Source organism: Heterodontus francisci, chromosome 24 (assembly GCF_036365525.1).
Source record: "Heterodontus francisci isolate sHetFra1 chromosome 24, sHetFra1.hap1, whole genome shotgun sequence".
NCBI lineage: Eukaryota > Metazoa > Chordata > Chondrichthyes > Heterodontiformes > Heterodontidae > Heterodontus > Heterodontus francisci.
Genome location: NC_090394.1, coordinates 35682163 through 35694300, shown reverse-complemented (window position 1 = coordinate 35694300; position 12138 = coordinate 35682163). Strand labels below are relative to the sequence as shown.

At 44.7% G+C, this 12138-nt stretch overlaps 2 protein-coding genes across 8 annotated transcripts in view; one reads left to right on the top strand and one right to left on the bottom strand.

Annotated features, from left to right (window-relative positions):
• The window catches only part of mettl4 (methyltransferase 4, N6-adenosine), an 81874-nt gene that overhangs the window by 44092 nt on the left and 25644 nt on the right, over nt 1-12138 (bottom strand). The gene's annotated exons all lie outside the window — the stretch shown is intronic.
• Nucleotides 1-12138, top strand: part of mafk (v-maf avian musculoaponeurotic fibrosarcoma oncogene homolog K) — a 37180-nt gene that overhangs the window by 5266 nt on the left and 19776 nt on the right. The window contains exon 1 of one of the 2 annotated variants that reach the window (XM_068055902.1): nt 5895-6078. The exons of the other annotated variant lie outside the window; for it this stretch is intronic. The gene's annotated coding sequence lies outside the window, so the exon portion shown is untranslated. Of the gene's footprint in view, nt 1-5894; nt 6079-12138 lie in introns of those variants that run through there. 2 annotated transcript variants of the gene reach the window in all.

Sequence of the window (12138 nt, the reverse complement as noted above, 5' to 3'; positions counted from 1 at the left end):
TGTTTATTATAGATACAGTGCCTTGGTCCCATAAATATAGTGCCACTTAGCCTGACGAGTCTCTGATCAGTGAAGTCAAATAATGCACAATGACATGGGAATTTCCATAAATAGTAACTAGGCTTAACAAGCCTGCAACTTACTGATAGATCTCAAAGACCTTTCCACCATATCCCTCCATCAACTCCTGTCCCCAGAAACACATCCGATTGTCTCTTGAACCCAGTTATACTGTCCGTTCCACTCCAGAGACGTGAGCACAAAATCAAGGCTGACACTCAAGGCTGCGTCTGCCCTCTCAGGTGGATGTAAAAGATCCCATGACAAAGAACAACAAGGGAGTTCTCCATGGGGTCCTGGCCAATATTTATCCCTGAACCAACACCTAAAACTGATGATCTGGTCATTAAGCCATTGCTGTGTGTGGGAGCTTGCTCTGCGAAAATTGGCTGCCACGTTTCCTACATTACAACAGTGACTACACTTAAAAAGTACTTCACTAAGTGCTTTGGAAAATCCTGAGATTGTGAATGGTGCTCTGTAAGTGCAAGCTTTTTCTTTTCTTTATTTCTTTAGCTTCCCCTCTTAACTTATTTCACAACCCTGGTTGTATTTTCAGTGAAAAAGTTGCATTGTGTCTTGCCTTTTCATTCCACCTTATTTATTTGTAACATAGGTCCAATATAGCCTATGGCTTTATTCTTGCATTGTGCTCTGTGACATTTGCAATGCTCCTTGTATCAGATAAAAATGTGATGAAGAGGAAACCAGCACAGCAGTATACTGCTTCTTATTGTGGGAAACCAGCCTTTTGAATCTACTCAGGAAAGGCAAAAAGTTGGTGCTTTTCTTAACAGGCCCTGCTAAGAGTCCAAAATGTAGAGATCCAGGACAGTCTCAGCCCTATGAATCAGCAGCTGGTACTAATCCAGCAATAGGAGAGGCCACTGGGTGTGTCAGACTGGAATGTTGCAGGGCCACAATGAGGAGGGTTCGAGCTGACAAGGTCAAACCAATGTAGATGAGCTCAGAATTCCCTCTAATTCTCTCTTTGAGGACGGGTTGTTGGTTCCCAGTCTGGCAACGCCTCGATTTTAAAATTCTTATCCTCGTCTTCAAATCCCTCTGGGGCTTCACCTCTCACTATCTCTTGTCAGCTACTCCAGCTCTACAACCAGGCTTGATGGGCTGAATGGCCTACTCCTGCTCCTATGTTCCTAAGATATCTGTGCTCCTCCAATTCTGGTATCTTGTGCAACCTCGAGTTGAATCGCTCTTCCATTGGTGGCTGTGCCTTCAACAGCCTAGACCCTAAGCTCTGGAATTCCATCCCTAAGCCTCTCCACCTCTCTACCTCTCTTTCCTCCTTTAAGATTCTCGATGATGATGATGGCTAATTCTTCGCAGATGAAGATCAAGGGAAAGCTCAGCTCTATGGGTGCTGGCACGCTTGCTGGTGGCTAAACAGTCCAATTCTAGATCTGCAGGCTCTTGAGCATTTGGGGAACAGGAATTCTTGACCTGGGGAAGCCCAGGCAGCAGCAGCTTCCTTCAGTTTTCAACATTTCTCTGCTACAGCTTCGCATCTTAAGGAGTCAAACCTGCGCATTCCTGATTTTTGAGCACCAGTTGTTCCTGTCAGCAGCTTCCTGCTCCCATGTCCATTGTTCGATGTCAGCCAAGGAGAGTTGTTTCCTCAGCTGGTCCTTGAAACGTTTAAGCGGAGCACCTCGATTCCGCTTCCTCAGGCACAGTTCTCCACGCAGCACTGCTTTTGGCTTTCTGGTGTCCTCCATGTGTGACACATGCCCCATCCAGCGCAGCTGTCACTGTAGGAGCATGCTATCAATGCTGGGTAAAATCATTCTTCTAAGGACTTCACTGTTTGTAAAGTAAAGCTGCCATTTGATATTCATGATGGAGCACAAGCAGCATTGATGGAAGCATTCAAGTTGCTTAATTTGTTTATTGTATGGGACCCAGGATTCTGAGCCATACAAGAGGGTAGTGATAACAACAGCTTTGTACAAATGGATTTTCATGGACATGCGCAAGGAGTGATTTTTATAGACTCATTTAGAATGGCGACCAAAAGAGCTGTTGGCTTTGGACAAGCGATTGCCAATGTCTTTGCTGATGGAGGCATTGTTTGAAATAACACTGATATGTAAATTGATCAACAGTATTGAGACTTTTGTCATTGATATTGCGCTGTGGCGGGTTGTGATTTTCACGGTATAGGAGTTGGAACAGCACTTCTGTTTTCTTCAGACTGATGGTAAGGCCAAGTGCCTTTACTGCTTCTGAGAAATGGTTCACGATGAGCTGTAGTGCTTCCTGTGTGTGGGCCACAAGGGCACAGTTATCAGCAAAAAGTTCTAAGATGTGCACTTTTGTGGTCTTTGTAAGTGCCAAGAGTTGCCGTAGATTGAAAAGACTGTCATCTGTTCAGAAGTGGATGTAAATACCCTCTGTCAAATCTCTCTTGGCCTCCCGAAGCATCATGCTGAAGAAGATGGAAAAAAGGGTCGGTGCAGGAACACAACCTTGTTTTACACCATTGGAGATAGGGAAGCTGTCAGAGAGTGCTCCATTCAGTTTCACCTGAGCTTTCTATCTTAGATGCAGCAGTCGGAGTATCTCCAGGAGCTTAGGCGGGCAGCCCAGTCTAGACAGCATTTCCCACAGCCCATCCTGACTAATACAATCAAAGGCCTTTGTGAAGTAAACATTTAGGCCCATGTTCTGTTCCCCACATTTTTCTTGGATCTGTCTCAGGCCATATCCATGATTCCTCAGCTTGGCCTAAATCCACATTGACTCTCGGAGTGTTTCCATGGTGATTGTTCAAAGTACTCTTGCCAAGATTTTGCTTGCAATGGAGAGAGCAAGGTAATCCCTCTGTAATTTAATCAGTCTGACTTTTCCCCTTTGTTTTTGTAGAGGGCGGCAATCACTGCATCGCGAAGGTGCAGTGGCACTGTCCCTTTCGTCCAGCAAGCCGTAAACAGCTCGGTGAGCTTGTTGAGAAGTGCCCTTGTTCCTTGTTGTCGACCTCTGCTGAAATACCGTCGATTTCCGCGGCCTTGCAGGATTTCAATAATGCTGTAACACTTGCGATCTCTTCGCGGGTCAGGGTTCATCCAATTCGAACTTTTTATCTCTTCGTGGTATCCTTACTATCAAAGCTTCCTGCGCCGTCCCTTTATCCCCAAAGAGGCTCTCAAAGTGCTCTGACCATTAAATCATGATGGCCTCTTTGCCAGTAAGCAGGGTCGTGCCATCAGAAGATCACAGTAGTGCCTGCGTCTTCAAGGACCTGTAAAAAGATCTCATGTCGCTGCTGTCTGCATAACTCTTGTCTTCTCTGCCAGTGCTTGCCACCAGTCATTTTGAATGACTCGAAGCTTGATTTACTCAGTAACAAGGAAAATGGACTGGTTTGACGAAAACAACTCCAGAATCCAAGATTGCTCGAAAAGAAATGCTCCTGCTACATGAAACTTCATGCAAGCCCAGGTGGACATTCTGCAAAAGCTGCTTATAGGGAAGCTGCAGAACCCTACAAACCAAGCTTCGATGCTCCTTAAAACTCACTTATTTAACCAACATTTTAGTCATCTGTCTTAATAACTCCTTACATGGCTCGGTGTCAAATTTTGGTTGATAATGCCCTCTGAAGAACTTTGAGACGTTTTAATACATTGAAGGCACTCTATAAATACAAGTTGTTGTGGTTTGCAAAATTTGAAAGGTCCCAAAAACTGCAATGAGACAATGACCAGATAATCTGTTTTTTAGGTGATGTTGATTGTGGGATTTCTTTGAAATATGTGCCATGGAATCTTTTATATCCATCTGAGAGGGCAACTGGGCTTAATTTAACATCTCATCTGAAGGGAAAGACAGTATCTCCAACAGTGCAGCACTCCCTCAGTGTTGCATTGGGAGTATCAGTCTAGATTTTGTGCTGAAGTCTCGAGTGGGACTAGAACCCACAATCTTCTGATGTAGAGATGAGAGTACTACCAATTGGGCCACAACTAGCAGGGTAAGTTAGATTATCAGATGGAGGGTAAAAGTAATCTCATGAAGACTAACAGTTTCAGGAATTCTCCTCATGCCTTATTGGGTAATTTCACTTCCAGTTTGGCTCTGAGCCACGCAGACTAGGAAGGGTTTGATCCCTGGGTCATGCTCTGGTAGCCAGAATCAACCAGTCTAATAACTGGCCTCTGTCCCTGAGGTAGGAAAGAGACAAATCAGAGAGGGTTACCTCTTCTTGTCGCTGTCTTACTAATCCCGGAATGCAAAGTGCGCCTGTATGGACGTTGTATGAGGGCAGGATTGGGCTGGGCTGTGACAACAACTCTCAAAATTGAACAGCCTGCCGGTGCACAGCACCCCAGCCTCATGCACAAAGACTGGACACTTGGGGCAAGGTCATCTGTGTTCTGTGGAGGGGTAGCCAGGCCATCAAGAAGTCAATGCCATGAGGACTAGAGGAGAAAAACAGGAGGAAAAGACCTCCTTCGAAGAAGTTGGAGAACTCCACCTGTTCCCTCAGTGATTTTTTCGGACTGATGAATTGGTGCCAGATATTTTTGAGCACTGACATCATTTAGCAACACAAACTAGCAGCATAGTGATAGTTTTGACCATCAGCACATACAGTCACACTGACCCAGGCTGTGGTTTACCCTTTTCTATCATTGGGAATTTTATTTTGTACTGTCCCCCCGAATCAATCTGATGGTCAGGGAAAAAACAAAAATCAAGTTGAACCAATGAGAGTTTAAAGCAGCTCTTCATACAGTCTGGAAAAAAGTCCACACCCCTCTCACACCCCCCATTTATATACAGTTTATTAAAAAAAAACAACTGAAGTCCTGGTTTCACACTTCTTCTCAGTCAGGGCCTGTGGGGGATCTGCAGCACTTTATTATCATCATTGTGGTTCAGTAGTAGGACTCTCACCTCTGTGGCAGGAGGTTGTAGGTTCATGGCCGTTTAAAAGTCAACCATGTTGGTGTGGGGCTGGAGTAACATATAGGCCCGGACCAAATGAAGATGGCAGGTTTCTTCTGAAGGACATTAGTGAACCAGTTGAGTTTGTTTGACAATCTGCCTGCTTCATATCTCTCTATATCACATCTCCCTTTATGCATGTCTCTCTATATCATGTATCTTTCTCTACATCATGTTGCTATGAGTAGAATCACTCTTTTGGGAGGGTTGACCAAACTCCTGCTGAATTCTGATTTCGGGTTTGATTTGAATCAAGTGTCAATCTGGCAGCCAGGGAAGCTGAAGTTGACTTTCATTCATTGAAAGATGCAGTTACCATGGTAAATGCTTTATAGAATGATAGAATGTTACAGCACAGATTCAGAAAGATTGGTCCATTAGGTCTTCAGTGGTGTTCATCTCCACATGAACCATTTAGTTTCATCCCACTTTCCCTACTCATTCCTTGTACCCTTTAGTATTTCTTTTTTCCAATAAGTTATGAAATTTGCTTCAGGTCTACACTGTGGCAGAGATTTCGACCTTCTATCTTCTGTGCAAATCTATTTTGACATCTTTTTTGCAATTATTCTAATTTTACATGAAACACAATTTATATTCAGTACTTTATACATAATTTACAGATAGCGTTCTATATATAATTTATAGTTGGATTTTATATAATTTACATTCAGTATTATATATAATTTAGATTATTTTATATATAATTTATATTCAATACTTTATACATAATTTACAAGTAGTACTTTATATATTATTTAGATTAAGTATTATATATGTAATTTAGATTAAGTATTTTATATATAATTTATATTCAGTACTATATATATAATTTATTTTCTTTAATTCAAGTTTTTAGAGATTATTCTGCTTTTCCCGCCACCTCCAGGGGCCCTGTGACGTTCGCGGAATTTTCATGAATGAAGTCACATGGGCAAACAGCGGGTGACGTAAGCGATCCCGGAACTGGCTCCGTGTGTGAGCGAGTGCGGACACTATCAGCCCGAGATCAGGAGACCGTGTGCGCGTTCCCGACCGCGCTCCCGACTGGTAGGTGCGCGCCTCTGGGGGGCGGGAAGAAAAGTGATGGTTATTTATTTATGCTGCTATTGTTGATTGAGAGAGTGAGTGGGCACTGGGAGCAAGTGAACGGGCACTGGAAGAGAGAGTGGGCACTGGGGGAGAGAATGAGTGAGCACTGGGAGAGAGTGGGGACTGAGAGTGAATGAGTGGGCACTGGGAGAGTGAGTGGGGACTGAGAGAGGATGGGCACTGGGAGAACATCTAAAATCTTGCAGGTTAATAGGTAAATTGGCCATTATAAATTGCCCCTAGTATAGGTAGGTGGTAGGGTAATATAGGGACAGGTGAGGATGTGGTAGGAATATGGGATTAGTGTAGGATTAGTATAAATGGGTGGTTAATGGTCGGCACAGACTCGGTGGGCCGAAGGGCCTGTTTCAGTGCTGTATCTCTAAATCTAAAATCTAAATGTGGGCACTGGGAGAGTGAATGGGCACACAGGGCACTGGGTGAGAGAGTGGGTGCCGGGGAGAGTGAGGGTGAGTGCTGGGGACAGCAGGCACTGGGAAAGAGTGGGTATTGGGAGAGAGGGTACTGGAAGGGAGAGTGGGCATTGGGAGAGAGGGTGGGTACTGGGAGAGAGAAGGTGGGCATTAGGAGAGAGGGCACTGGGAGAGCGGGCAATTGGATGGTGAGACTGGGAAAGAGTAGGTACTGAAAGGGAGAGTGGACACTGGGGAGCGAGGTTACAGGGAGGGAGAGCGGGCTTTGGGGGAGAGAGCAGGCATCGGGAGAGAGTGCGGACTGGGAAGGAATGAGTGGGCACTGGGAGAGAGAGTGGGCACAGAGAGGATGGGCACTGGGAGAATGAATGGGCACTGGGAGAGAGTGAGCACTGAGAGTGAATGGGCACACAGAGGGTACTGGGTGGGAGAGAGAGTGGACACAGGGCACTGGGTGAGAGAGAGTGTGCGCTGGGGAGTGTGAGAGTGGCTACTGGGAAAGAGTGGGTATTGGGAGAGAGGGTACTGGGAGGGAGTGGGCATTGGGAGAGAGAGGGCACAGAGAGAGAAGGTGGGCACTAAGAGAGAGGGCATTGGGAGAGCAGACACTTGGATGGTGAGACTGGGCACTGGGAGAGAGAGGGTCGGTACTGGGGAGAGCAGGAACTGGGGAAGAGTGGGTACTGGAAGTGAGAGTGGGCACTGGGGAGTGAGGTTACTGGGAGGGAGAGTGGACTTTGGGGGAGAGAGCAGGCATCAGGGGAGAGAGTGGGGACTGAGAGAGAGAGAGCACTGGGAAGAGAGTAGGCCCCAAGAGAGAACAGGTACTGTGAGGGGGGAGAGAGAGAGTGGGCACTGGGCAAGAGAATGAGCATTGGGGGACAGAGTGCAGGCATTGGGAGAGAGTGAGTGGGTACTGGGGGGGAGAGAGCAGGCACTGGGAGAAAGAGAGAGTGGTCAATAGAAGAGAGAGAGTGGTCACTGGGAGAGTGAACGGGCACTGGGGAGACAGCAAGCCCCAAGAGAGAACAGGTACTGGGAGAGCGAGCACGTACTGAGAGAGAGAGATTAGGCACAGGGAGAGCACATGCACTGGAAAACTGGGCACTGGGAGATAGAGAGGACACTGGGAGGCTGGGCACTGCGGGGGAGAGAGCAGGCACTGGAGAGAGAACTGGGAAACAGGGCACTGGGGGAGAGGCAGCAGGTACCGGGACAGAGAGACTGGACATTGGAAGTGAGAGTGGGCACTGGGAAAAGGATTCGGTATTGGATGAGAGTATGGACACTAGGAAACGTACTGCACACAAAAATTGTCCTCATTTCCCATCTGGTTCTTTTGCCAATTCGTTTACATCTCTGTCCTCTGGTTATGCCCTATATTCATGAACCAATGAATGCAGAATAAGTCCTGGCTTTCTGATTGGTCTATGTTGTTCAAGTGCTAGTCACTTAGCAGGAACCAATCACATCCCAGAACTGTAAGGAAGCAAATTCAAGGACATACACCCAAAGCTGTTAATTAAATAGTCTGAGATGCATGTAGATTTATATTTTATCTATAGAACCTGTGCTCCGCAGTTCGTACTTATACAGCCCACAAAGGTGAAAGGTTTAATAAAATGCAATGTGTCATGCTTTCTGAGTGTGTGTGTTAAGTGTGGTAAACTTTTGATCTCTTGTTCCCTGCTTTTGGTAATGGATATTTGTGGTCTAGCCCAGCATACTTGCAGTATCTGAGTGAGCTTGAATCCTTGGTAAACATGGTGACTCATCAATCTGCTCTGGGACTTTCTACCATTCTCTCAAACCTGTCAATGTAGCTGGTAAAATGTAGAAGTGTCTGTGTTTTACTATATACATGATAGTGCCAATGCATAGCCTCTTATGTGTATGTGTAGAACATATATTTGAGTGTATATTCTGTGCCGACAGTTAGACCTCTGCTGACTTTGTACAGTTACTAGGCTGTAAACACAGTGACTCATTGTTCAACTATGTCACTTTAGGAGAAGGCTGTGGGTGTGTGGGTTGATGAATTATGTGGTTTGGTGTCTAATTGCAACAGTATTGCGAATCTGCCAGAAGGATTTCTGTGTATCTCTTTTCAAATTTTATTAAACGAGAGAGCTGTTTAATGAGAACAACTAGCCTCTAAAATGATGGCTGTTCCTCACACATGTGGGCATTTTTGCCAGTAAGAAGTTAAATGATAATTCTGTATTAGTATCTCTCGGGTATGGACCTTGCATAATGACTGGGGTCATAGTTCAGCCCTTTCTTTTTGTTTTTATTTGTTTGCAGGTTAACACCCATTGTTGTTCCTCTGAAACTCAGTACAAGATGAAGCGGGAAGCAACTTACTTTCAATACGCTTTAGGAAATATTTCTCCTGTGCCAATAGAGTTCAATACTGTGCATAAATCTTAATTTATCACCTCCAATTGCACCATTTGCCACATGAGCTTTCCTCATCTGTATTTATTATCTGTCTTCCCAATTATCTGATGGAATTTGGTGGGGCAAAGTCTTGCAGGAAGTGTTATCTCATTGCACATCCTCTGCCTTGTCTTCAAATCTCTCCATGACTTCACCACATCCTACCTTTATATAACCTCTTCCAGCTCTATATCTGCTCCTGCAATCCTTAGTTCTCCAACTGTGGCTTGCTAGGCATCCCTGCCCCACCCAACAATATTCTTCTAACTTCCATAATAGCTGGTGAAATCTTTACCCATGCTTGTTATCACTTTGCTCAATGTTTTCCATCCTCTATAAACTCCAAGTTGTCCAAACTGGCTACCGATGTCTTGTCCCACACTAAATCATATTTGTTCAACACCCCACCCCCCCGGACCAACATTGGTTTCCTGTTCCCTAGAGACCTGAATTTATAATCCTCTGCCAAGTCTTCAAATCCCTCCAAGACCTCACTGTATCTTATCTCTATAATTACCTCTTCCAGCTCTACATCCGCTCCTGAAATCCTTAGTCCTCTGACTGTGGCATGCTAGGCATCCCCACCATCCCTTCACCCCATGATTGGTGGACTAACCTTCACTGCCTTAGCCCTATTCTTTGGAACTGCCTCTGCCTCTGCCTCTCTGAAAACCTTCTCGAAACCTATCTTTGCAGCTGAACTTTTGGTCATATCACCAACCATGTCTGTTCCTTTATCTCTTTGATAATTTTTTCTCATTCCCCTCCCTTCCATGCCTTGGGATGTTTTAGATTTAGATTTAGAAATACAGCACTGAAACAGGCCCTTCGGCCCACCGAGTCTGTACCGACCATTAACCACCCATTTATACTAATCCTACACTAATCCCATATTCCTACCACATCCTCACCTGTCCCTATATTCCCCTACCACCTACCTATACTAGGGGCAATTTATAATGGCCAATTTACCTATTAACCTGCAAGTCTTTTTGGCTGTGGGAGGAAACCGGAGCACCCGGAGGAAACCCACGCAGACACAGGGAGAACTTGCAAACTCCACACAGGCAGTACCCGGAATTGAACCCGGGTCGCTGGATCTGTGAGGCTGCAGTGCTAACCACTGCGCCACTGTTAAAGCTGCTATATAAGTCAATATCAACAGTCAAGAAGGATTAGATTGAGTTTCTGTTATTTGAACTGTTCTTGTCTTCATCCGTGTTCCAATATTTCCTAGGACATTCCCTCTGCTATGGAGGTTCCAATGTATCTCAGAATGGTCTTTCTGGACATTTTGGAGTTTGGAAGGACGCAAGTGGACATAAAGATTCAATACACTTTCTGAAATCTTAGTGACAACATTGGCCAAATTTATCCCTCAATCAAGATTAAAACAAATTATTTGGGCATTATCTCATTGCTGTTTGTAGGACCAGACTGTACAAATTGGCTGCTGCGTTTCCTATAGTACAACAGTAACTACACTTCAGAAAATGTAGTTCATTAGCTGTAAAGCACTTAGGACCTCCTGAGGAATTTGGCCAGGACACCAGGGAGAACACCTCTGCACTTCTTTGAAAAGTGCCATGGGATCTTTTACATCCACCTGAGAGGGTAGATGGGTCCTCAGTTTAACAGCTTATCTGAAAAATGGCACCTTTGACAGTGCAGCATTTCTTCAATACTGCTCTGGAGTGTGAACCTAGATATGCTCAAGTCCCTGTGGTAGGACTTGAACCCATGTTTTTCTGACTCAGACAAGAGTGCTACCCACTGAGGAGGTACAGCTGATACTGACTATAAGGGTTAGTAGCACACAAGGCAGTATAATAAGTAACTGAGCCATCAAAGGAGCTTAACATTTCTGCGATAAAAGACCACTAACTTTATTAGTTCAAACATTTGAGAATTTCTGGCATTGAGCATGATGAGAATCTCGTACCACCAGACTTCAATCAGAAACATTGAAAGTTTACGAAAAAGAAGGAGGCTATTCGGCCCATCGTGTCTGTGCTGGCTGAAAAAGAGTTCTCTGGCATAATCCCCCTTTCCAGCTTCTGGTCTGTAGCTCTGTAGATTACAGCACCTCAAGTGCATTGGTGTTTGTGGGAGTTTGCTGTGCACAATTGGCTGCCACGTTTCTTGCATTACAACAGTGACTACTCTTCAAAAGTACTTCATTGGCCGTAAATCGCTTTGGGATATCCGGAGGCCATGAAAGGTGCTACGTAAATACAAGTTTTTTTATATCCGAGTATTTTTTAAATGCAGTGAGGGTTTCTGCTTTTGCCGCCCTGTTAGGCAGTGAATTCCAGAACCCCACCACCCTTTGGGTGAAAAAAATACTCAATTCCCCTCTCATCCTTCTACTAGTTACTTTAAATCTATTCCTCCTGGTTATTGAACTCTCGGCTAAAGGAGATAGGTCCTTTCTATCCATTCTATCTAGGCCCTTCGTAATTTTATTCACCTCCATTAAATCTTCCTTCATCCTCTTCTATTCCAAAGAAAACAACCCCAACCTATCCAATTTTTCCTCATAGCTAATATTCTCCATTCAAGGCATTGTCTTCGGAAATCTTCTCTGTACCCTCTCTAATGTGATCACATCCTTCCTGTAATGCGGCGACCAGACAGAATGCAGTACTCCAGCTGTGGTCTAACTAATGTTTTATACAGTTCTAGCATCACTTCCTTGCTGTTATATTCTATGCCTCAGCCAATAAAGTATCCCGTATGCCTTCAGTGATCTGTGGACATGCACTCCAAGGTCCCTTTGTTCCTCTACACTTCTCAGTAGCCTACCATATATTTTCTATCCCTTGCCTTGTATGCATTACCTGACATTTATTGGAATTGAATTTCATTTGCCACTTTTCTGCCCACCTGACCAGTCCATTAATATCTTCCTGCAGTCTTGTTTTTTTCCTCACTATCAACCACACAGCCAATTTTCATATCATCTGCAAACTTCTTTATCATGCTCCCTACATGTAAGTCCAAATCATTGCTATGAACCACAAAAAGCAAGGGCCCTAGTCCTGATCCATAGTGAAGCAAAAAGGAGTCGAGGTGTAGGTTTATAAGAACGTATTCTGTCAGTATGTCATGAGAAGATGGATGCTAAACACTTGCAGCACATGTC